General features: G+C 38.1%; 1 protein-coding gene and 1 long non-coding RNA gene across 3 annotated transcripts in view; both read right to left on the bottom strand.

The window, feature by feature from the left end:
- Positions 1–26,890, bottom strand: part of LOC133519472 (zinc finger protein 239-like) — a 147,524-nt gene that overhangs the window by 30,233 nt on the left and 90,401 nt on the right. The gene's annotated exons all lie outside the window — the stretch shown is intronic.
- LOC133519550 (uncharacterized) overlaps positions 1–26,890 on the bottom strand; it is a 45,698-nt gene that overhangs the window by 1,881 nt on the left and 16,927 nt on the right. Inside the window, exons 1-3 of one of the 2 annotated variants that reach the window (XR_009799637.1) lie at positions 2,646–2,660; positions 1,766–1,853; positions 978–1,018 (exon numbers count right to left, since the gene is read on the bottom strand). This is a non-coding gene — a long non-coding RNA (uncharacterized LOC133519550). Of the gene's footprint in view, positions 1–977; positions 1,019–1,765; positions 1,854–2,645; positions 2,661–26,890 lie in introns of those variants that run through there. The other variant, XR_009799636.1, reaches the window with a different exon arrangement.

The raw sequence follows: 26,890 nt of genomic DNA, 5'->3' as shown, positions 1-26,890 counted from the left end.
CCTGGTCGTCTTCACGACGGCATTTTCAGGGGCCCATCTAGTGGCCGGCGAGTCACCGCCTGCCTCGATAACTAGTGAAAACATTGTTGTGACAGATGTCCGGACCTCTTTGCAATAACCCAGTCTCATTGTCCTCCCAAACTTCAATCCATAGACCGTTATACTGTTCACTTTTACTACAATAGTCCCAATGCCTGCTGTAACCGGTTCATGGGTGTCTATTGTTGGGCCTGTGAACGGGTTCCAGCAGGCGTTCTACATGACATTAAAGCTCTCCAAGGGTACTCTACGTGTTGGATCTATATCCCCACGCAAGCCTATCAAAAGACCGGGATTTATAGGCTCGTGAAATCCAAGGAGATCTAAGAATAGTAAAATAGAAATAATAAAAAATCTGAATAATTTATATATAATTAATAATTATATCTAAATTGATGCTTAAAAAGACTAACTGCCCTTATACATTAAAAATTCATTATCATTATTTAAAACGGGCGCTCAATAAGCCAGTGTTTTAGACGCCGTTTAAAGCTATGCAGACTTGTGGCCTCAGTAACAATGCTTGGCAACCTGTTGTAGACCGTGGGGCCCATCACGTGTGTTAGCTTGGACGACTTCACAAGTTTACGGCTAATACCCACGAGCTTGTTATCGTTTCGCATATTGTACTCGTGTAACATTGCGTTGGTTTTATAGAACGCAAGGTGTTCACGCACGTACACAGCTACTTGCATAATGACTACTGCGGGTAATGCGAGTATGCCCAGTTTTTTAAACAGTAGCTTCGCTGGAGTATCAGCGGCACTCGTGAGATGATGCGTATAGCACGTTTCTGGACGCGAAAAACTCGTTTTGCTAGGGGAACTGCATATACTTACAATACCTATATTAACACCAATAAACACTAAAAAGTCAACAAATACACGAGATAAAAGTAGTTAGGAAGTGGAAAAAGGAATATTAAAAAATAAACTTACCATGCTGCCGCAAGCCCAGTATTAGCGGGTACCCTGGCTTACTGCAACAAAAGGACATAATCAACGATAAAGTACAGAAATACTTTCAGAGAACGATTAATACTAGTTATGAATTATAAATTATCAGTTTATGTCAAAAATAGCAGCGAAAAAACATCGTTGGTTTCTTGACATTATTTTAAAAGTATATTTAAGTTATGAGTAAAACTGCTTTAATACTAGTTTAATTCTTCATCGATTTAAAAGATTTAAAAACTGGCTAAACGACGTAACTTGAACACGTGGTTTTAAACTGAAACGATATTATGTCACGTAAACTACCTATTCAAAAATAATGTTCCTCATCTTCCTGGCCTCAGCTTCTTATTTAAATCATTTGAACGTGAAAAACCAAAACCAGAAAGAAAAAATTACGAACACGTGGTTTAAACAAGATGGCGGATTCAAAGAACGGAGTTAGCTAACTGGAAGTTCTAAAACAAGATTAATTACTTTTCAACAAATAAATGTTTATTTATTACTCAATTAACGTTTAAAGTCGAAAAAGAACTAAACAGTTAAAATGTTAAACAACATGTCGGATTTCCGAAATCCATCTTCGATAGTAAAAAAAAGGTTTTTAGCAATAAATATCCCTTTAGAACTCAGTTAAATAACAAGTAATATTTACTTACTTACTAACTTAAATAACATTTAAAGTTGAAAAATAACCAAATCATTTCAGCACGTGTTAAACAAAATGGCGCCATCACAAAATGGCCGTTAAAGTACAGAGAGTGAATACTTACGTCCCGCTCCGGTCCCGAGTGCGGCGTGCGCGTGGGCACGCTGCCTTTTATAGACGCAGATGCAGGCCTCCGGTACATAGGGTTGTAGCTAGAAAATAAATAAGTAGATTAAAATATAATTGCCTAACATTTTCACGGCATTATACCTGTGGTCTCGGAGAAACACTGGCCAAGTTGTTCTTCTTTCTTTCTTTTCTATTAAGGCCCGTTAAAGTAAGTGTGAAAATCGTGAAAGTTTTAATAAGTATTTTCACATTAGCCTTGATAGTTGTTGTCACTCATGCCCTTAACATAATCATTAAGTAATTCACATGAGTTTGATCCTCAAAGCAATTATGTATTTAGAAAGTATCCACACAAAAAAACGTGTGTGTGTCAGCTCTGACTCTGACGCACGATTGGAGTTGAGAGACTAAGCGGTTACCGTAGCATACGGACGCCTGCAACTCTAACCCTAGCACCCCACATCATCGTTGAGCTCTGGCAACCTTACTCACCAGCAGGAACACAACACTATGATTAGGGTCTAGTGTTATTTGGCTGCGGTTTTCTGTAAGGTGGAGGTACTTCCCCAGTTGGGCTCTGCTCTAGATCTGGAATGAGATCTGCTGTGCCCTACCACACAAAGGTAAATGACTAAGATGACATTCATACCATACCTTTCTTTTGGACGTAGTTTAAGGACATACCTGGGTCCAATTATAGCTCTTGCTTCCCATAGTAGGTATCTTATTAATTATTTACTTTTGGGTTAAAAAATGCTTCTTTCATCGACGATGTTCTCCATATGAATCGTTGTCAACTATGCGTGGTTTGACAATAATCAACAAATTTAGTTATTTAAAAAGAGCCAGAAGAAGAAATAAGATGTGAATCTTACCTTAACTACACCAAACTCACACTTTCAAAGATACTTTTTACCCAAAACATTGTGTGAATATTTCGGCCGCCATGCGTCAACTTGTCAACGACATTCACGCAATAAATCAAAACGCAAAAACAGGAGGCGCATCGTGAGATTCCATCTTTTTGTTGAACATTCTTCGGAAAAAACGTTAAAAGAAAACTTGTAACTACATAAATATTTAATTTCTTTTGTTTTTGTGTATAAATTGCGTTTATTCAGTTCTTGAATCGAGTTCTGTTTAAATTTTGCGTGTAATTGTATTTTCTATATATATATTGCTACATAGTTATTGAATGATGGCCCTGGGTGATTAATTGATTATTGATTAGGAGAAAGTCAGGACACATGTACGGTAGGTATATAAATCATTTTCTAGGGTCACTTGCACTGTACGTATCTTCAGTTTCGCTCGTATTTCTTCTCAAATTATAATTGTATCAGAAATATAAAAGAAGAAATAGTACTAAATAAACACCTTTTCAGTATAAATGCCTGGCTAAGTTGTTCTTCTTTCTTTCTTTTCTATTAAGGCCCGTTAAAGTAAGTGTGAAAATCGTGAAAGTTTTAATAAGTATTTTCACATTAGCCTTGATAGTTGTTGTCACTCATGCCCTTAACATAATCATTAAGTAATTCACATGAGTTTGATCCTCAAAGCAATTATGTATTTAGAAAGTATCCACACAAAAAAACGTGTGTGTGTCAGCTCTGACTCTGACGCACGATTGGAGTTGAGAGACTAAGCGGTTACCGTAGCATACGGACGCCTGCAACTCTAACCCTAGCACCCCACATCATCGTTGAGCTCTGGCAACCTTACTCACCAGCAGGAACACAACACTATGATTAGGGTCTAGTGTTATTTGGCTGCGGTTTTCTGTAAGGTGGAGGTACTTCCCCAGTTGGGCTCTGCTCTAGATCTGGAATGAGATCTGCTGTGCCCTACCACACAAAGGTAAATGACTAAGATGACATTCATACCATACCTTTCTTTTGGACGTAGTTTAAGGACATACCTGGGTCCAATTATAGCTCTTGCTTCCCATAGTAGGTATCTTATTAATTATTTACTTTTGGGTTAAAAAATGCTTCTTTCATCGACGATGTTCTCCATATGAATCGTTGTCAACTATGCGTGGTTTGACAATAATCAACAAATTTAGTTATTTAAAAAGAGCCAGAAGAAGAAATAAGATGTGAATCTTACCTTAACTACACCAAACTCACACTTTCAAAGATACTTTTTACCCAAAACATTGTGTGAATATTTCGGCCGCCATGCGTCAACTTGTCAACGACATTCACGCAATAAATCAAAACGCAAAAACAGGAGGCGCATCGTGAGATTCCATCTTTTTGTTGAACATTCTTCGGAAAAAACGTTAAAAGAAAACTTGTAACTACATAAATATTTAATTTCTTTTGTTTTTGTGTATAAATTGCGTTTATTCAGTTCTTGAATCGAGTTCTGTTTAAATTTTGCGTGTAATTGTATTTTCTATATATATATTGCTACATAGTTATTGAATGATGGCCCTGGGTGATTAATTGATTATTGATTAGGAGAAAGTCAGGACACATGTACGGTAGGTATATAAATCATTTTCTAGGGTCACTTGCACTGTACGTATCTTCAGTTTCGCTCGTATTTCTTCTCAAATTATAATTGTATCAGAAATATAAAAGAAGAAATAGTACTAAATAAACACCTTTTCAGTATAAATGCCTAAAGTCGAGCATATGTTCTGAGAGCAATTTTATTATTAAAGTCATGCCTACCCTCATTCTTAGTAATGTAAATTGAGTGTTGTAAACATGCACATTTTTAAAACATTTGAACTTTTACGATTTTACACACTATTAAGTATTTACTTAATCGTGAATACTTAATTCGAAACGTCGGAGATAAGTTTAAAGCTTAATTATGCGTGATTAAGTCCCGTTTTGGTAAATAATAATGATAATCTTAAATTTGTAACGAGTGTGGTTATATTTCAAATATAATCACGAAGATAGGTAACATTAATCTATCTTATACTTGTAGGTCCCTACATAATTCAAAAGACGAAAAATAAAGTGAGTTGTCGTTATAAAGCGTATAGAAAATTTTAACTAGTTTAAAATTTAAGCTAAATAAACTTAAAAAATGTTTACTTAGTTGAATCATTATCACAGCCAACTCTCAAACGTCTTAAGTGAAATAGATCCTACTGGCGCTTAAGTCCTTTATGCCAATTTCCACCATATAGAACATTTTCAAAAACGAAACGACAGAAAAAATATATTTAAATACCGAACCTACTCACAGAATTTTATGAGAATCGATTGAGAAATGCGACCTGCAGAGAATAACCGGACATACGAAAGAATTTTTGCCCGAGCTAAAAGAGAGACCTTCGCTAACGCTCTGTCAATAAAATCTTTCTCTATTGAAGTGTTGATTTTTATGGATTTTTTTGGAAAAAAGGAGGTGTAATGCGGGTTTTTGATTAACGTATAAGTATCTCTATTTCATTGGCAAGCTTGTAAGCCGAACGGTATGATATAAAAATACAAAAATACAAAATACAAATGTGTTTATTTCATTGCTGTTTATATGAATATGAAAATTGAGTTTGTAAATAATTAAACAATATTAATAACAAAACTTCTGTGAGACATATTACATGTTTAAATTGGCTACTGATATATAAATAAGTAAACATTCTTTATTGCACCACGAAGAAAATAAATTTAAAAACTACAATGTAAAGAAAGTAGCAACAGGCGGTCTTATCGCCGTAACCGATCTCTTCCAGATGTTTCAGACAACCTTAGGGTTGCAGGATATAAAGATCAGTAAGTTTTTGAACAGGTAGTGCACGAATTAATTAGAGAAATAGGAAAATTACACAAACATTAAGCAGACAGTACATATACATTGACAATTTATTTATTTTTTATTTATTTAATTAAAATATAGATTGTACTCAAACTATAGCATTTTTTTTCAATAACTTTTAAAAAATATGAAGTCTTTAGACTTCCTAGTTCGTAAAAAATATAGGGACCGTGCGCGTTGGAGGGTCTGTCATCTTGTGGTCTGAATCGGAACCATAAACAGGCACATTTACACGTCAAGTGTTTTCTTGTGCATAGTAGGTTCTGCCATCTTGTGGGCTACAACGGAACAATAAACATCACATTTACGCTTCGCGCCAAAAATCTGACAGCTCCTGTGCTGCCTCCTACAGTTCATGCACGCTCCCTATACCTATAGGTAATAATAATAATAATATTCTTTATTGTGCACAACGAAAACATGATTACCTTCATGGATGCTATTGTACGAGTAATTGACGTTGCGTGTCACGTTTTAAACATAACAAAATTAGCAATACATTGCGTCTTAGAATAAATGAAATGAAATGAAATCATAATAAACCTAATAAACCTTAAACCTTAAAGTGTAGGTACTAAAATCAAAACACAGGTTATTTTTAGAAGTAGTTGAATAAATGTTGGTCAGTTTGCGGAGTACAACCTAGTTTATGTTTTTTACTCCTGTTACAGGCCCCATCCGGTATATTTAATATACAATATGGTATTTGTGGTTTAAGAGTCCTTATTCCTACAGACGAGCGTATTTTGTAAAATGCTTCCTTTTTCATTCAAGATTACGACGTAACTATTAGTATTTATTCAAAAACTGATAACGTACTTAAATAATCGTTTCCTAAACTAGGGGCTCCAACAGTTCAAATTTTCATTTTCTCTTTTAAACCTCTTTTTTAATGAGGTTTTTTGGGAGTCTTTTCCAAATTTTGCAGTGAGATGTGGCGTTTCGGTTCTCAATTTTGCTATAAACAAGAATCATTTGGTACATGAATGACTACAATTTGATTCAACATATCTCGTACGAGGGGCTGGAATGATTAACAATCGAAGATTCATTTGAAAAAACTGATAAAATACCTTCCGAGTTTTCTTCATTTTTTTGGCGAAAACAGGGTTTTATTATATTTTATTTCCGCAAATTGTACGCATATTTTGCTTTAAAAATAATATTATAGCAAACTGTAACTTTATGTTAACCTATAAAAAAAAAATCGTAACTATGGGACCTACATTGCCGTAAATTTATATTTTTTTAAAACACGTATAAATCACGTAGCAGCGACGCCCCGCTCTCAGTCCGCGCGGAGCGCGCTTAGAGGACGGACCTGTGCTCGATTGTCAGGCATTCGTTGCGATCGTAATCAGCTACGGAGTTCCGAGAAGTGCTATATACTGCGATTAGAAAATCTTAATAAAAGTTCATTTTATACAGTATGCCTAACAGACTCGCTTATTGATGGATTTTCAGTGTTACTTTTTTTTTAATACTAAGTCGGTGGCAAACAAGCATACGGCCCGCATATGTACGCCTGCAACTCCAGAGGAGTTACATGCGCGTTGCCGACCCTAACCCCCTCCCGCCCCTCGTTGAGCTCTGGCAACCTTACTCACCGGCAGGAACACAACACTATGAGTAAGGTCTAGTGTTATTTGGCTGCGATTTTCTGAAAAACGCATTTTCAATTGAAATTACGTTAGGGTTTGCATTATTATTTTTGACCCGGATGAAGTCCAAGTTCTCATGATGGAGTCAGGAGTTGGTCACCAGAACTCCTAATCTACTAATTATAATCCCATCGTGTTTGGGCTCAAAAGATTTGCCCTGACGAACACCATCAATCTAGATGAGGTCCAGGGTCTCATGATGGAGTCAGGAGTTGGTCACTAGAACTCCTAATCTACTCATTATAATTCCATCGTGTTTGGGCTCAACAGAGTTGCCCTGATGAGCACCTTCAATCTAGATGAGGTCCAGGGTCTCATGATGGAGTCAGGAGCTGGTCACCAGAACTCCTAATCTACTCATCATAACTCCATCGTGTTTGGGTTCAATAGAGTTGCCCTGACGAGCACCATCAATCTAGATAAAGTCCAGGGTCTCATGATGGAGTCAGGAGTTGGTCACTAGAACTCCTAATCTACTCATTATAATTCCAACGTGTTTGGGCTCAAAAAATTTGCCCTGATGAGCACCATCGATCTAGATGAGGTCCAGGGTCTCATGATGGAGTCAGGAGTTGGTCACCAGAACTCCTACTCTACTCATCATAACTCCATCGTGTTTGGGCTCAATAGAGTTGCCCTGACGAGCACCTTCAATCTAGATGAGGTCCAGGGTCTCATGATGGAGTCAGGAGCTGGTCACCAGAACTCCTAATCTACTCATCATAACTCCATCGTGTTTGGGTTCAATAGAGTTGCCCTGACGAGCACCATCAATCTAGATGAGGTCCAGGGTCTCATGATGGAGTCAGGAGCTGGTCACCAGAACTCCTAATCTACTCATCATAACTCCATCGTGTTTGGGCTCAATAGATTTGCCCTGATGAACACCATCGATCTAGATGAGGCCCAGGGTCTCATGATGGAGTCAGGAGTTGGTCACCAGAACTCCTAATCTACTCATCATAACCTCATCGTGTTCGGGCTCAATAGATTTGCCCTGACGAGCATCATCAATCTAGATAAAGTCCAGGGTCTCATGATGGAGTCAGGAGTTGGTCACTAGAACTCCTAATCTACTCATTATAATTCCAACGTGTTTGGGCTCAACCATTTGCCCTGATGAGCACCATCGATCTAGATGAGGTCCAGGGTCTCATGATGGAGTCAGGAGTTGGTCACTAGAACTCCTAATCTACTCATTATAATTCCAACGTGTTTGGGCTCAAAAGATTTGCCCTGATGAGCACCATCGATCTAGATAAGGTCCAGGGTCTCATGATGGAGTCAGGAGTTGGTCACTAGAACTCCTAATCTACTCATCATAACTCCATCGTGTTTGGGCTCAATAGATTTGCCTTGATGAACACCATCGATCTAGATGAGGTCCAGGGTCTCATGATGGAGTCAGAAGTTGGTCACCAGAACTCCTAAACTACTCATCATAACCTCATCGTGTTTGGGCTTAATAGATTTGCCCTGACGAGCATCATCAATCTAGATAACGTCCAGGGTCTCATGATGGAGTCAGGAGTTGGTCACTAGAACTCCTAATCTACTCATTATAATTCCAACGTGTTTGGGCTCAAAAGATTTGCCCTGACGAGCACCATCGACCTAGATGAGGTCCAGGGTCTCATGATGGAGTCAGGAGTTGGTCACCAGAACTCCTAATCTACTCATCATAACTCCATCGTGTATGGGCTCAATAGAGTTGCCCTGACGAGCACCATCAATCTAGATCAGGTCCAGGGTCTCATGATGGACTCAGGAGTTGATCACCAGAACTCCTAGTCTATTCATCATAACTCCATCGTGTTTGGGCTCAAAAGATTTGCCCTGACGAGTACCATCGATCTAGATTAAGTCGAGGGTCTCATGATGGACTCAGTAGTTGGTCACCAGAATTCCTAATCTATTCATCATAATGGTAATTTGATGGTGCTTGTCGGAGTAAATCTATTGAGCCCAAACACGATGGAGTTATGATAAATAGATTACGAGTTCTGGTGACCAACTCCTGACTCCATCATGAGACCCTGGACTTCATCTAGATCGATGGTACTCGTCAGGGCAAATCTTTTGAGCCCAAACACGATGGAATTATAATGAGTAGATTAGGAGTTCTAGTGACCAACTCCTGACTCCATCATGAGACCCTGAACATCATCTAGATTGATGGTGCTCGTGAGGGCAAATCTATTGAGCCCAAACACGATGGAGTTATGATGAGTAGATTAGGAATTATGGTGACCAACTCCTGACTCCATCATGAGATCCTGGACTTCATCTAGATCGATGGTACTCGTCAGGGCACATCTTTTGAGCCCAAACACGATAGAATTATAATGAGTAGATTAGGAGTTCTAGTGACCAACTCCTGACTCCATCATGAGACCCTGAACATCATCTAGATTGATGGTGCTCGTGAGGGCAAATCTATTGAGCCCAAACACGATGGAGTTATGATGAGTAGATTAGGAATTATGGTGACCAACTCCTGACTCCATCATGAGACCCTGGACTTCATCTAGATCGATGGTACTCGTCAGGGCAAATCTTTTGAGCCCAAACACGATGGAATTATAATGAGTAGATTAGGAGTTCTGGTGACCAACTCCTGACTCCATCATGAGACCCTGGACTTCATTTAGATCGATGGTACTCGTCAGGGCAAATCTATTGAGCTCGAATACGATGGAATTATAATGAGTAGATTAGGAGTTCTAGTGACCTACTCCTGACTCCATCATGAGACCCTGGACTTCATCTAGATTGATGGTGCTCATCAGGGTAAATCTATTGAGCCCAAACTCGATGGAGTTATGATGAGTAGATTAGGAGTTCTGGGGAGTTCTGGTGACCAACTCCTGACTCCGTCATGAGACCCTGGACCTCATCTAGATCGATGGTGTTCGTCAGGGCAAATCTTTTGAGCCCAAGCACGATGGAATTATAATGAGTAGATTAGGAGTTCTGGTGACCAACTCCTGACTCCATCATAAGAACCTGGATGGACTTCATTCGGGTCAAAAATAATAATACAAACCCTAACGTGATTTCAAATAACACTGAAACTCTATAGCACTAATGTGCGCAAACGATTGGCATCTTGACTACGCAGCATGGGTGCGTAGCCACCATGCCAATCGATACGACAACGAAACACTATCTGTCTCTCTCTCGTACTAATATGCACAAACGATTGGCATCTTGGCTGGGCAGCATGGGTGCGTAGCCAACATGCCAAACGTTTACGATACGACAAGGAAACACTATCTGTCTCTCTATCGCACTAATATGCGCAATCGATTATTCGATCGATGTTTTGTAGTATTGCCTGTAAACATGTTTCAATGTGGTGTTAAATAAATAAATTCTATGTCTATGTCTATGTCGATTGGCTTCTTGGCTAGGTATCATGGGTGCGTAGCCAACATGCCAATCGTTTACGATACGACAACGAAACACTACTCTCTCTCTATCGCACTAATATACGCAAACGATTGGTATTTTGGCTAGGCACTAAGCAAGTGTGTGGCCAACATGCCAATCGTTTACGATACGACAACGAAACACTATTTGTCTCTCTATCGCACTAATATACTTTATTTATACCTGCAGTCATTTAGTAACTTCTTCATTTTCCATTGGTGTGAAAGAGACAGAATAAAGAGCAAGGGTTATAGTACACTCTGTAGTCTGTACACTTAGTAGTAGTGTACATAAAAAAAAAAAAACTACTGTGCATATACAATAAAATAAAGAGTGCCCATATGATATCATATGACACTGAAATTAATGTTGCTTGAAATTATATTGAAAACTATCAAGATTATTCTAGTCTGCATTGAAACGCGCGTCGCGTTGCCGGCGCTCGCGTACCGAGCGCCAACGCCATCTATCGAGCGTTATTTCGTGAAATCGGAGAACGCTCCATGGATTAAGGGCTCTTAAGATATTTATTTCTCAAAAGATTTGCATAAATTGCTTATTGAGAAAACAATAATTTTGTTTAAATGTTAATAGGAGAGGGTAGCATGCAAAAACGGTGAACGACTTAAGAGGCTGTCAACACCCAATGTCCTCAAATTGATGTTACTTAAACAGTTTTTTAAGAAAGACTATTTGTTTTAGTCAAGTAAGAAAAATATATGTTCATATTAATTATATTTCAAAGACCGTGGTTGTACTCGATACCTACATGATTGAACGAAATTGGCTCGATAGAAAATAATTACAAAGATTGGTCTTAAAATCACAATTAAACGGTTTTATGTCTTTATTGTTTTGACTTATGGGTCTGCAATTAAAATCACAATTTCAAAACATTTATATCTAAACCGCTATTGAGTAAAATATTACACTAATAATCCACTTTTTTTTATTTAAATATTTTTCTTATTATTCCCTTGCCCAGGCCCAGTAACATGCGACAGTGCTATCTCATTTACTCCGATACAAATAGACAGTGTGCGCGCTTTAGGTATTGACAGCCTCTTAAGTACAAAGACGCTTGGTAAGAACATGCGCAATGCAATAAATGCAATAATGTCATGCAGTGCGTCGAGGCCATTTGATTCCCAATATTCCTCTAGTCAACCAAAGTGACATGCTTAAGAGGGACGAATAGCTTTTTGCATCTAAATAAATAAATAAAATATAAATAATAACTTTATTTAGCTACATGATAGCTCACATAACTGCTTACAAGTAATAAATGATACAAGGTGAACTTACCATTGTAAATAATTTGTAAACAAGTTTTAAGGTAAATGCAATGAAACATTGAGTAAGCGTCATCTGATCCCCGTACTAGTAAAAACTGTATCACGGTGGATCAGGATTCCCCTTGTGGTTGTTTACATTATTATGTGTAATTATTATAACTATTTATTATTAATATAACATGACTTCTTCTAACGAAATTACGGTACTTTTTATATGAAATTCCATTCCGGGAGAAAACGTTTTCCACTTACTCAAACTTAACGAATCACTTAGATGATGTCAATCGCTTCAGCGTAATATATTCTAGGTTTATAGGTTTCGCTTTATAAATAAAACATAAAATAAACAGTGTGTCCCTAGCCATTGGACAAAGCCGAAATGCACATATGCATTAGGGTATTTAGAACCAGTGTACAAAGTATCATAACAACCGGTGTAGCGGTTTCGAAGAAATTAACAAATTACCATTTTTTACTTTGGAGCAGCCTGTATGTGTTAGTAGCTCCGAAGGTTATGTCCTAAAAGAATAGTATGGAACCTTCTTCGACCTTTTTGATTATCTTTTTATTTATGACACTAATAAGCTTCTGACTTTTGAAAAATGTCATCATTATCAAGTATTTCGAAAAAATTGTCAAAAACACTGCCAAAGATTAACACAGATCGAAAAATTTAATTTTGATCTTTAGTTCTAATCAAAAAAGATAAGCGCTGGTGGCCTAGCGGTAAGAGCGTGCGACTTGCAATCCGGAGGTCGCGGGTTCAAACCCCGGCTCGTACCAATGAGTTTTTCGGAACTTATGTACGAAATATCATTTGATATTTACCAGCCGCTTTTCGGTGAAGGGAAACATCGTGAGGAAACCGGACTAATCCCAACAAGGCCTAGTTTACCCTCTGGGTTGGAAGGGCAGATGGCAGTCGCTTTCGTAAAAATTAGTGTCTACGCCAAATCTTGGGATTAGTTGTCAAGCGGACCCCAGGCTCCCATGAGCCGTGGCAAAATGCCGGGACAACGCGAGGAAGAAGAGTTCTAATCAAAAAAATATATTAACGTCAGAGCATTCCTGAGAAGTAATCCTACGTGGGATTTCAGGGTTTGTCCAATGGCTAAGGTCACCCTGTATATTTCGTTTTCTTCTAATTACCTGGCTTTAATAGGTACTTTTGGAAAATACAGGATGTTTATTTGGTCACCTGCAATAATTTACGGGGTTAATATATAGCAGCGGCGGCGCGTCACAAATATTCGTGGGGAACCCGCAGCTAATTTTCCTTTCCTTTTCCCCATGAAGCGATCGTGAAAGTACTCAACGGGCTGAAATTAGACAAGCCGGTGGGAATCGAGTTCTTTGAACGTTCCGCCACTGATATATAGGTGATACTGAGCTACTTTTACTATGGGACCAACCACAAAATCGCGAAAAAATGTTGTCTGTTTCATATATTTTGGCTGTCTGACCTTGACATTGACTTTTCTATGGGAGAGTACTTTTTTTTCGCAATTTCGGGGTTAGTCCCATAGTAAAAGTAGCTCAGTATGATCTATATATTCACCCCGTAAATTATTGCAGGTGACTAAATAAATACTCTGTAGAATGTTTATACCTGACATAGGTACAAGTCTCTTTGTCTGCCAGTAAACTTAGTTAGCCAACACAAAGGAAGGCAAAATACCTACATATAGGTACAAACCAGCATATCTTTTGTTACCAAAGCCCATTTCTCTCAAATAGACCCCCGCATAAATAGTAGCCATCTTTCCCCCCACCACCCACTGGAAAATAAAACCTGGTAATTTTAAGGGGGGAGTGTCAGTGGGCGGGGCGTCACCACGCCCTGTCGAGTGGGCGGGGCGTTTGAAAATCGTCTTTTGTTTATAGATAAGTGGACAAAGTAATTGGTTGGATGTTGGTCAGAATTAAATGGAATAGGATGATATTTATGTTTGAGATAGGAGTTGGCGCCAAGTGGATATTGTTTTCCGTAAAAATTGTATGTTGTTTTTCTCTTGGCAAGATATGAGGCTAATGTCCACATAGACCTTCGATATTTACCAGGTCGCTTTCGTAAAAACTAGTGCCTACGCCAATTCTCGGGATTAGTTGCCAAGCGGACCCCAGGCTCCCATAAGCCGTGGCAAATGCCGGGACATCGCGAGGAAGATGATGATGAAACCATAAAACGTTATGAAATTTCACTTTTAGAAATTTTTAGTAATTATAATGCAGGGGTCTTTTTGCCTTCAATCAGCCTCCTGTGGACCAATAGACAGCCTTTAACTGCCTCGAAGCCAGTAGTCAGATTAATTAGATTAAGATTCTTGCTAGGCTTGCCAAAGAATATTTTTACTTTTTAGGCCACGTTCTTCCCAACTTCGCCTAAACATTATTTTATGACGAAAATTATACCAAAAATTATTCAAAATCCTAAATGTTGAATCACTAAATATAACGGCCATGATACAAGTTATTGTAAAATTGTGTTTTAATAATGCTAGTTGACGCGAAGTTATGCACTAAAGGCGAATTTAGAGTTCGTATTTTTGCCAATTTTCATTGAGCTTAAATATTGCTGGATAAATAAATAAATATTATAGGACATTATTACACAAATTGACTAAGTCCCACAGTAAGCTCTATAAGGCTTGTGTTGAGGGTACTTAGACAATATATAATATATAAATATTTATAACTACTTACTAATATATAGAAAACACCCATGACCCAGGAACAAATATCCATACTCATCACACGAACAAATGCCCTTACCAGGATTTGAAGCCGGGACCATCAGCTTCGTAGGCAGAGTCACTGCCCACTAGGCCAAATCAGTCGTCAATAACATAATAATAGTCGTTGTAGTATAGTGGATGTGATAAAAAAACAACAAAGGTCAACATTATTATCCCTAGCCGGGTATGAAAATAATGTGGTGTTTGTCGATCTACTGTTAGGTCCTGACATCGCGTCCTTAGTTTTTTTTTACAAATTGTAAGTTCAATGTGAACGTGGCTCCGCGGGGGAAAGTTTAACAAAAAAAACCTGGCTCGTATTAAAAAATAGCATTTCACCGTTTTCCACAGATTTTCGAGTGACGAAATCGAGCGAAATAAAAAAATCGGCCCCCCAGATAACGAAATTTCATTTTACGTGGTTCGCGGTAGGCCCTGAGAACTGAAAAGGTAATTAAAAATAAGTTTTTGGCAAAAAAATATTTTTTTACAAGCTTTTATCGCTGACTGTACTTTTTTTAGACAGGCGACTATTATTACTCATCGAGCTAATTCTAAAAACCCCAAACACACTTAGGTTGCGTTGTTTTATCACAGAGTTCCTATGGCCACCTCCTGTCTCCATCATCAGATCAGCTCGATGGTACCATAATATTGTATTGTCACCCGACTTACATATGTATGCAAAATTTCAGCTCAATCGGAAACCGGGAAGTGGATCAAATTTAACTTGCAAGATTTGATTACACAACGACAGACAGACAATGGGATAGGTAAAAATAAATAAAAGCTTGTACAAAAACCGTTGTACCGTTATTTATAAAAAAAACTTAAAAAAATTATGTTTGTTTTATGGGAGCCCCCTTTAAATATTTATTTTATTCTGTTTGTTATAGCGGCAACAGAAATACATAATCTGTAGAAATTTCAACTGGCTGACTATCACGGTTCATGAGATACAGCCTGGTGACAGACTGACGGACGGACAGCGAAGTCTCAGTAGTAGGATCCTGTTTGACCCTTTGGGTACGGAACCCTAAGAAACAAGTAACAATAAGACGCAGAGATAATTATTTGTTATTTTCGATTTGTCTAATGCCGGTACTTCGTGCAATTGACATTATTGCGACATTGTGCAGAGTGGATTTGTGAATCCATAAAACAAGATGCCTAAAGTAGTATTTTAATGCGAGCTTTCGGATTTCCACGTATCCGTTTTTAAATAATATCAAGTAGAATTAAAAAAGAACTGTTTTTACGGCACGTAAATTTGTTTTCTACAAACGGGAGACGGTAAAAGATAGTATAACCTCCGGAGTCTAACTAGCACAAAGGGCAGTTAGCCGGATTCCGTATCGCAATAAATCTCACCCTGTATGTACCCACTTTTGTACTTTTTAAACCGCATTTTTATTCAAATACCCACTTAGTAAATAAAATATGGGTGAAACAAAGCAGGAGCTGGGTGGAGATTGTCCTCTTCCGTCCGACTTCCTTTTTTAAGAGAATTTATTTGTTGCAAATAGGGACAGGATAAAGAATAAAGACGTTAAGACATCCTACCTTTTTTGAACTAGGTAGGTACTTACATTTTTATTACGATTTAAAATGAAATTTCTATAATTAAAATCAAAAGAAAACGCCCAGATCACTAAGGTGATCTTCGGATGTCGACTGCAGCTGCATTTCTGTGGCAACATTACTGATGCCGTGTTGATGTCGTCGTGATCTGTCAATATCCTTGATAAAAATAAAATGCGTGACATTCGCCGCCGCATTACTGCCACGATTATATCGGTCAATCTGTCACTCATTTTATAAAGGACATTGACAGTTACAGTGGCGGCCTCAACGCCGCCGCAGTAATGTCGCAACAGTAATGCAGATCCAGTGGACATAAGGTAGTCACTTTAGCATCATTTTTAGGGTTCCGTACCCAAAGTATTATTATTTTTCTCAGACCGTGGGGACCTTATACATCTCCAAACTTAATGTATTAACCGTGGAGACTATACGTCTCTGTCATATTGTATAATATACTTGACTTGGTACATACTAGTTATGTACAGAATGTAGCATTAGTTTATGAGACTGCTAGTTTAACAGTCCAGACGCGGTTTATTTATTTAGTATAAATTTTATTTTGACACTTGGAGAGACTTTACACCTCCAAATTTTATTAGTATTAGTACTCTGACATTGGGGACCTTTTACATCTCCAGATTTCATGTGTTTTTAACCATAAAGACTATACATCTCTATTGTATTGTATTAATTATTTATTTTAAGATTATTATAATGTAATGTTTACCCAGGTATTGGCTGTTGTATTTATAAATGTTGTTATGTATTTTTCATGTCACTATATGATGTTACTATAAATGTTGTATTGACTTGTAAAAGAGCCCTTGAGGCCTACTTGCAGAATAATAAAAAAAAAAAAGGGTCAAACGGGACCCTATTACTGAGACTTCGCTGTCCGTCCGTCCGTCCGTCCGTCCGTCTGTCACCAGGCTGTATCTCATGAACCGTGATAGCTAGACAGTTGAAATTTTCACAGATGATGTATTTCTGTTGCCGCTATAACAACAAATACTAAAAACAGAATTAAATAAATATTTAAGGGGGGCTCCCATACAACAAACATATTTTTTTTGCTGTTTTTATGAATAATGGTACGGAACCCTTCGTGCGCGAATCCGACGCGCACTTGCCCGGTTTTTAAATTAATTGAATTTAAATAGCGAACTACCGCAATGTCTACAGAGTACCTAACCATAGACAATAACTTAAAACATTAAACCTACCCACGGTATGTATCAGAACGTAAAACAATTACTCACACCCGTTAACGTTTAGGCCATACTGAGCAACTTTTATAGTCCTCCTCATCGTTATCGATGACGACGACCCTAAATAAACATTATGGACGTTGTCTAGCATGAGCCCTAATGTGGCTGGCCAGGCCGAACTTGCTCTTAAATACTCTATTGCACGCATGACAAGAAAGTTGGCCAGCTGAGTTGAACGTGTACACGTAGGAGGGCTTAGGTCGCTCTTTCCGTAACTGGCGTTTTATGTCAAGGCTAGTGAGGCGGTTATCTTCAAATGTTTTGACACCGTTATGGATGGTAGAACGCCAAGAAGACCTCCGTCCAGCATGCTCCTCCCAACGCTCAGGGTCGATGGCGCAAGCGTTCAGATGTCGTTTGAGCACGTCCTTGTAGCGCGAAGCTGACCACCGTGTTTCCGCTTACCCACCGCCAACTCAGAGTAGAGAACAGCTTTAGGCAAGCGCTGGTCATCCATTCGAAGGGTACAAACCCGTGATCACTCAAACCAAGCATTAACGGGTTTAAGTAATTGTTTTACGTTCAGATACCTACTGTATTTGATATAGAAGGACAACAACTATCAATAAAATCTAAATAAAGTTCTTGTTGTTGTGTAGGTTGTCGAGCAAATGCATTTGTGACTCACGTCTAACTTGCCCAGACGATTTCCAAATAGTTTTACGAAGGTATTTTATTTTTAGTGTACTCTAACATTCCTTAAATAAACTTTCGCGTCTATCCATTTATATTTTTCCAGTAATAAAAATAACCTAACGCTTTTCCTAAAACAACAATAACACAGTTTGATGTCGCATGAGCCTGGCTAAAAATACAGTAAAAACATTGACCGTCGATCGCCGAAATGGCGGTATTTTTCTATGCGGTCATGAATTACGCATGCCCGCTGTTTTATATCGGGTCACAATTTTTAAATTGAGGACCTGGAGAATTTTCAGATCAAATATTGGGAATTGCGTAAAACTTTCTTAACATACATTCTCATTATGATGTCGTCTCTGTAAGGTGGTATTAATATGCAAGAACTACTGTGAAAATCATAGTAAATTTGGATAGGTACGAAATAAATTGAACAATGTACTAGTAAGTAACAGTACGTAAGTAATAAATACTTTATAGTACGAAAAAATATCGGTTAGAGCAGATAATACATAAGGCCTATTGAATACTAAAATACAAGCTAATTTTATTAGTGATTTTACATATTAAATCACTATTATTGTGCAATAGGCGTATGTATTGGTACGAGTATCTATATACAACAGTCTCTCAAAAGAGAAGGAATAAAATAAATAAAACAACTGAAGCACGTGCGCCTTTTTCTTTTATCTAAAGTGTACCCCGTTTTGTTAGAAATTGTAGCGAAAAAATGTTTAGTTGTTGGCAAATTAGCATTTGGAGGACCCGCGGAGGGGTCCGGGTTTTGTTTTACTTTTAAACCGCTCTTAGTTTAAAAACCTTTTCGGGATTTCATTTAATTTTGTTACAAACTCGCTTCAAAATAAAATTGCGTTACAATTTAACTTTATTTACTTAATAGTAGAACCTACAGTCTTCTTTTGTTTTTACGAATATTACCTAACTAAACTTCCTATAAATTTACAATTAACGAATTTATTACAAAATATGAATAACCTAAAGTTACGAGTAAATATATTGCGCAATAATAAATAAATAATAATAATAATAAATTATAGGACATTATTACACTAATTGACTAAGTCCCACAATAAGCTCAATAAGGCTTGTGTTGAGGGTACTTAGACAACAATATATATAATATATAAATATTTATAAATACACCCATGACTAACAAAACAAACAAACATCCTTGCACATCACACGAATGAATAATAAACTAAGGTTGTTCTAGTCACTGACAGGTGTGACATTTTTTCGACAAAAACGTCACTTTTGATACTGACAGATCAGATCCATAACTAATCCAGATCTAATTTATAACCTGTTCGCGATCTAAAGTATAATTTTTCGCGCCAAAAATGTTTCTTCTACTTTTTCCTAATCAGAATACGATATCGATTATACCCTTAAAGGAATCCCCACTATTTTTGTTATATCTTGTACAAATAACCGAATTATTACATTTCTTTTGACAGATACAGCGACGAAATAAACGCCTCTGTAGACACTACACTCGTCTGATGTTTTTGTGGAACTCGCTGACAGCTCGTTTCATAAATCCATACTCGTATTTTAATGCCTTTCATTATGTAGCAGTCACATAAACTACTGTTTTATTTATAGTAGAAATTAATAATGTAGGTATTGTTGTTACCTCCTTTACCTCCCAGTCCTTATGGATGTTAGGTTCTAACTTATACAACAAGTTCTGAGACTTAGGGCACATTTAGCTCTATGAACAGAGGACCTGCTCACTGTGCACTACTCGAACCAGTGTATCACACACACAACACTTCAAAATCATAACATCATATGTTTTCTTCATACACACGACACATAAGCCTAAATTATTCTAAACTCAAAATTGCCCTGTAATATTATTGCGTCAAAGTAAAATAGGTCTTATATTAATCTCGTTAGAGTCAGTAGTGCGACGTGGATAATTACTGCGGGCCTACCGCGATAACGAAGTTCGCAAATTGCGGGCATCTTTCTTTGTCACTCTAATAACGCCTTAATTTGAGTAAAAGGGAAAGATGCAATTTGCGAACTTCGGTGTTCGCGGTGGGCCTCTGATTAGGACAATAAAAATTGGTCTGTAAGATTCCTGTCCTTCGTCAAAGGGAAATAGGTCTTACGTCAAGGTGCTAAGGGTCAGGTGTGTGACCCGATAAGGTCGTGATCTTGGTAATCGCTGTGCAAACAGTAGTGGCATGCGCACGATTGTTTGCTCACTGGTTTTAATGTACAGGTTGATGCGATTATTTTTAATCGAAAAAAAAATATCAGGGACAAAATATAAAAAAAAAAAAATTAAAGAGGGAAGTATAGCACGGACTAGTCCTTGCAAACAAACAAACATTTTTTTCAGCAAATAGGCCACAGGGGCACTTTTAGATGTCAATTTTTTACAATCAATAAAATAACAAAATATAATTAAAAATATGGAATCAATGAAACATCAGATACTTTTGCAGTCTCTAAATGTCGAATTACACAAAAAGTAAGATAAATAAAATACAAACAACAAATACTAAAATTCTTTAAAGATGTAAAAATCTCTAAGTGTCAGAGTCGTCAGAGATAAAATATAAAAAAAGATCTATAAATTATCGTTAGAAATGTTAAGGGTCTTTAAGACTTGAATTCACGAGTATGACGCGTATCTCAGCCATCCTTACAAAAAGCAAAAATGTTTTTCCACTTCCAAAAATTTTTCATTCTCCATGATTTTCTTTAAATATGTTATTGAAAAAATGATTTTTCAAAATACGCAAAACTACTTTTTTCAAAAAAGCGAAACCTATAAACTTAGAACATATTATGCTGATTTTTGTATTGTTTCTGTATTGAGGTGTGCAATAAAGAGTATTTGTATTGTATGCTGTAGCGACCGACATCAACATTAAAGTTTTTAAGATTAAATTTATAAATTTGTTTAGATTTAGTTAGTGGAAACCGTTTTTTCCCGAAATGGAATTTTATCGTAAAACTACGTTAAGTTTCGTTAGGATCGCATAGTTATTCCCTCGTAAGAGTTCCTTTTCTACGATATAGGAGGCAAACGAGGAGACGTATCGCATGGAGGTACGCAATTACCGTCACCAAGGGTGTCCGGGTGCAACACCAGACGCGCTACAACGCACAGTTGAGAACTGCCAACCATCTAAGTGGTGGGCAACGTTAATGTTATGTGTTCTTGTACAGCGCACTAAAGAAACCAACAACCTGTAGGATAATGACCGTGAGAGCGGCGTGCGCGAGCATCCGACGCCTCGGGCGGCACCCGCGCATTACGCCTAGCTCTCACCACCGCCAATAATCAAATTATTACGTACCCGACAGATCCGTCTACTGAAGTACCTACCGTACAGCTCACTGGCTTCTAGTAAGGTCAATGTGGTGAAGACCGGCATATAACATTTTTGGCTTGTATTGTATGTGTAAAAAAGCAAGAGTTGGAAGCGACGAAAGAATACGACCGGTTTGGCCTAGTGGGTGGTGACCGTGCCTACGAAGCTGATGGTCCCGGGTTCAAATCCTGGTAAGGGCATTCATTCGTGTGATGAGCATGGATATTTGTTTCTGAGTGAGTGTTTTCTATGTATTTAAGTATTTATAAATATTTATATATTATATATATCATTGTCTAAGTACCCTCAACACAAGCCTTATTGAGCTGTGGGACTTAGTCAATTTGTGTAATAATGTCCTATAATATTTATTATTATTAATATGAAGACGGTCTTATCCACATTGACCTTAAGTGTGTTGTTATAGCTAAGATCTACTTTGACCAAACTCATGTGCGCTGGTGACGTCTCGGGCACCCGCGCATTACGCTTAGATCTCGCCACCACCAATAATCAAATTATTACGCTCCTATCATCAAATTATTACTTTGTCTGACTGTCGCATGACGTTTTGAAGTCAACGACTACCGCAGTGTCGAAAGCCAGAAAAAACGCTAAATGTGAAATTGGTTAAGTTCTCCTTTTTTGAAAGCCTATCGTTAATTTATTACCTATGCATCCGATCCGACGCATTAAGGATGACTCACGCTACACAGTGCCAGGACCGGGCCGGGGCGGACCGGAGCGAGCCGTCACACGGACTTTCAGGAGCGCCACCGTCGCCGGACCGTTCCGGGGCCGGGGCGACCGGGCCATCATCTCTATATTATAGTATCTCTATGCGTTGACACTATCGTTGAGTCTCCGAGCGCGAGACAGGCCGGGCCGGGCTGTCCGAGCTCACCGAGCCGTCCAAATAACGGACTGTTCATGACAAATGTCACAAATGTCAATCATATTGAAAAAATTGGTTCGATGGGAAGCAAGTCGATATAGAAATAAATAATAAAATCAAAATATTGGCCCTGGCTGCCATAATAGCTGATGAAGAGAATACTGCATACTCTGGGTAATTGTGCATTTGGACATTTCGCGGACACTTTCGGAAAAAGGAGAATTACACAACATTATGTTAAGAGCTTTATTTCCACATGACCCGAGACTCTTTCGAAGCCACCGTGTTCTCTGCTTAAGGTAATGGAAATACAATGCGTGTATATTGTCTCAAATAATCATGTGCCGAAGCATATTAAACTATTAAAAGGAAAAGGGATGACCGGTTCTCCATACAAACATAGTCCCCATTTTCCTCTCTGGATATTGATATTCCCTTCGTTCTACATCCAATTTTGTAATAGTACATTACGATACAAGTGCGAAAAATAGGAAATTCGAAACAAGTGGCGATAAATTAAAACACGACCGAAGGGAGTGTTTTAAATCGACACGAGTTGCGAATTACTTATTCGCACATGTATCGTACAACGTTTTACAGTACATGGCTCTTTAAATGTTCGACACAGTAACGTAATATGCTAATTTTCGCACTAGTGCGGTAAAGTAGCAACATATGTACTGTAAAAATATTATCCGTAATGGGGACTACGTTTGTATGGAAAAGCGGTCTCGTTTTGAGGTAGGTAACTAGGCAGATTACTTAGAGATTGACTCATCACAAGCTGCCCTAAGTGCTTCTTAGCGAGTAGACAGGCCTATTGTTTTTCAGTATTATTTTCTTCTATTGAGGTGTGCATTTGTGTTGTATTGCAAAAATATATCCGTTGGGGTTCAGTGATACCCGATAGATATTAACCCTGAATCACAAATGATCATTTTGCTTAATGCCGCGTTTTTGCATTATTTTCTCCCATCAATCCTATCATAGACTTGTTCCGTTTCAGGAATGCATGAAAAACTTAAGTTTAAAAGAGAAGATATTTAAAATGGCTGTAGGAATACCACAACATTTTAAAGTATCGATATAAGATAATCATCTACAAACATTCAGCTATAGAGAAATACGCGTACACCACTAAGAATGTCGGTGGTGCGCTCTCAAAGTGAAAAAAATAACTGTTAAGTTCGGTACACTAAGATAGAATTGTCTAACAAGTACAAAAAATAAACTACTTACTGGCTTACTTACTTCTTGCGGAAAAGGAATTTTTGATCTATAATACGAGTGGGTTAGGTAGTTGAAATTTACAGTGTGCATTTTATGGTTCCGTAGCCAAAATGGCAAAAACCCTTACAGTTTCGTCATGTCCATCTGTCTGTCTATCTGTCTGTCCGTATGTCACAGCTATTTTACTCAAAAACTATAAGATAACCAAAAGAGAAAAGTGGAAAGTAGGTATTTTTTATACTACGTTGGTGGCCGGCCTGATGGTAAGCTACTACTTAGTTTAGAAGTTCAAATGTATAAAAATATAATTTTTAGGCACGCCATCCATGTAACTAAAAGTGAAAAGGTTATTCAAGTAAAAGAGTATTAAATTTAAGATTTTTTTTAAGTAAGTGAGATGGCAAAGGAGTCTTGCGTAGCCCGTCATGCTAGCCCGAAATGATATGTAGCCCTTGTGCTATGCGTGCTCTAAGGCCGAGGGTCCCCTCATAACAAATGAATCGGGGGTAGCCTTACGTACCTAAGTAGCTTCCTCATACTAAAAAGTCGTGCAGAAGAAGATAACAATATAATTTTTTCAATATGTCAATTCCAGATTTTCTGTGTTTCTTAAATGTATAGTAACATGGCAGCAGTTTTCATCTTTAGGGTTCCGTACCCAAACGGGACCCTATTACTAAGACTCCGCTGTCCGTCCGTCCGTCCGTCTGTCACCAGGCTGTATCTCATGAACCGTGATAGACAGTTGAAATTTTCAAAGATGACGTATTTCTGTTGCCACTATAACAACATAGTATTGTGTTCCTGCCGGTGAGTAAGGTTGCCAGAGCTCAACGAGGGGAAGGAGGGTTGTTAGGCTCGGCAACGCGCATATAATTCCTCTGGAGTTGCAGGCGTACATAGGCTATGGAGACTGCTTACCATCAGGTGGGCCGTATGCTTGTTTGCCACCAACGTAGTATATAAAAAACCAAATACTAAAAAAATTACGGAATCACGTTGGGCGAGTCCGACTCGCCCTTGTCCGGTTTTTGTATTTATTCGTAAGCTTGCATTAATTGCCATGGCACTTTAGGCTTAGCTTGTAAGTACAGTCGAGGAAATTGATTCTTTAGCAGTTAACGTGTCACGTTACAATGGACAGCTCTTACCATAAGTATGTACAGCCAAATTTACTTGAACCGCAAGTTGCTAAAGAATCAATTTCCGCGACCGTACTAATAGGATATTCTTTGCTAATAGGTCTAATAAATAATATGTTGCGGACTCTTTTCTTAAACCTTTTTACTTGTATACTTTTTACGACATTTGACGCTGTCATGTTATTCAAATAGTAAAATAAATCTGACAAGAGAGAAAATTGTGATCTTATTTACAGAAAGATACTTAATGTATGAAAAAATAAGCAAAAATAAGAATGAATGTTTTGTGAGTGTGAAACAATTTTATTTTCTTTGACAAATAGAGCACTGCATTGCATTAACGATTATTATTATTTTAATTTGTATGTCTTTCCCATCACGGAACAATGGTATTCCGGACCTTTGAGAAGCGTGCGCCGAGCCCTAACCTAACGTAGAGGCCCTTTTGACACGTTCATGAAATGTAAGATGTACACCGAGCTGATGCTGCCCTTGCCCATGTCATAGGACGCACGCAGAGGCAGGCCCGACAGGGTGTAAGGACTATTGAGAGTTGTTGGAATCTAAAATAAACTAGGTTATTGTGTGAAAGCGATGGGCTAAACACTGAGCTATGGGATAAAAAACCAGACGCCTGCCTAATAAAACGGTATACAATTTTATTTCCGGCAGACGACACAAAAAGCGACATCTGGGATGGCTCAAGAGTAACACTGGTGTGAGCGGCTCAGGGGTATCGAGAGGCGTGCACCGCTTTCAACCCAGTGGCTGTAACAGCCACTGTGCCAACTCGCGTCTTGCACTTCCTCCCTTGGAACTTATAGCTCTAACGACTCCACCCTGGCCGGCCGGCCAAGGCAACCCAGAAGCAGATAATCCTGTCCCACCCACCCTCCTTCGAATGACAGAACTCCCTAGGAACACTCGGGTACGTGAGATCGTTACTCCCCAACTGCATGCCACAAGCTGCCCGAAGTTGACTGATTGCACTGGTAAAATCAGCGGGCCATAGATTATTAGTTTGCAGTTCCTAAAAGCCATTGCTGAAAGGATGTGTAGCTGTCATATACAAAAACAATGGGTAGACAGTCTCAAAGGGTATGTCTTATGATAAATAGTTTCATGCCGCAGTAAAATAATGTGATTTGTAGTATTTAGTTTTAAAATATATTTTTATAATGTGTATGCTAATCTTAAGGTATTTATCTATGGGCCGCTAGTTGCCTGAAATAAATTATGATAGATAGACGGATAGATGGGGTGTTCTAAGAGAAAATCGCTTTGAAAATGCTTTTGTCTTGTATGGCAGCTTCCTCAATCAACTGCGTTGATCGGCTAGATAATAAGTTTTTATAAAAGAAACATGTCTTTATGGCACCCATAACATTGAAGCAATACAAAAGTTAGAAATGAGAGTCAAATCTGACAATCGTTATCTACGCACGAAACATCCCTTATTAAATGATACTTGATCGTGACGTCATGATTAAGTTTAATGCGTTTTATTTGCATTGCATTTACAAAAAGAGGAGCTTTCGAGTTTCGAGGATTATGTTTTTAAAATACGTGTATATTACGTAGGTTTGTTTGTATTGATTTTTTGATTCTAGAAATAATAGTTGTATAACCTTAATATGTATGTAGGTAAGTACTAAGTACATAAAAGGTACCGAAATAGGTCAGAAGAGCAGTAAATTCAATATTACTATACAGTATATCCAAAAAGAGCGCTATGATAAGTAAAAGTTCCTTTTTAGGGTTCAGTACCCAAAGGGTAAAACGGGAGCCTATTACTAAGACTCCGCTGTCAGTACGTCTATCCGTCTGTCACCAGGCTGTATCTCGTAAACCGTGATAGTTAGTTGATATTTTCACAGTTGCCGCAATAACAACAAATACTAAAAACTACGGTACCCTAGATGGGCGAGTCCGGCTCGCATTTGTCTGGTATTATTTAAATATAGGAGGCAAATGAGGAAAGCCCATGAACAGAGGTCGTACCTATCATAGGATAAGTAGATATATATGTACAAAGAAACAGCGGTATGTTAAGTAGATTTTTTTATATAGTAGGCAAACGAGCAGAGCCCATGAACAGAG

The sequence above is a fragment of the Cydia pomonella genome, chromosome 7 (assembly GCF_033807575.1).
Source record: "Cydia pomonella isolate Wapato2018A chromosome 7, ilCydPomo1, whole genome shotgun sequence".
Taxonomy (NCBI): Eukaryota; Metazoa; Arthropoda; class Insecta; order Lepidoptera; family Tortricidae; genus Cydia; species Cydia pomonella.
Note: the sequence above shows the minus strand (reverse complement) of the source record. Positions and strands in the feature narration are given on the sequence as shown.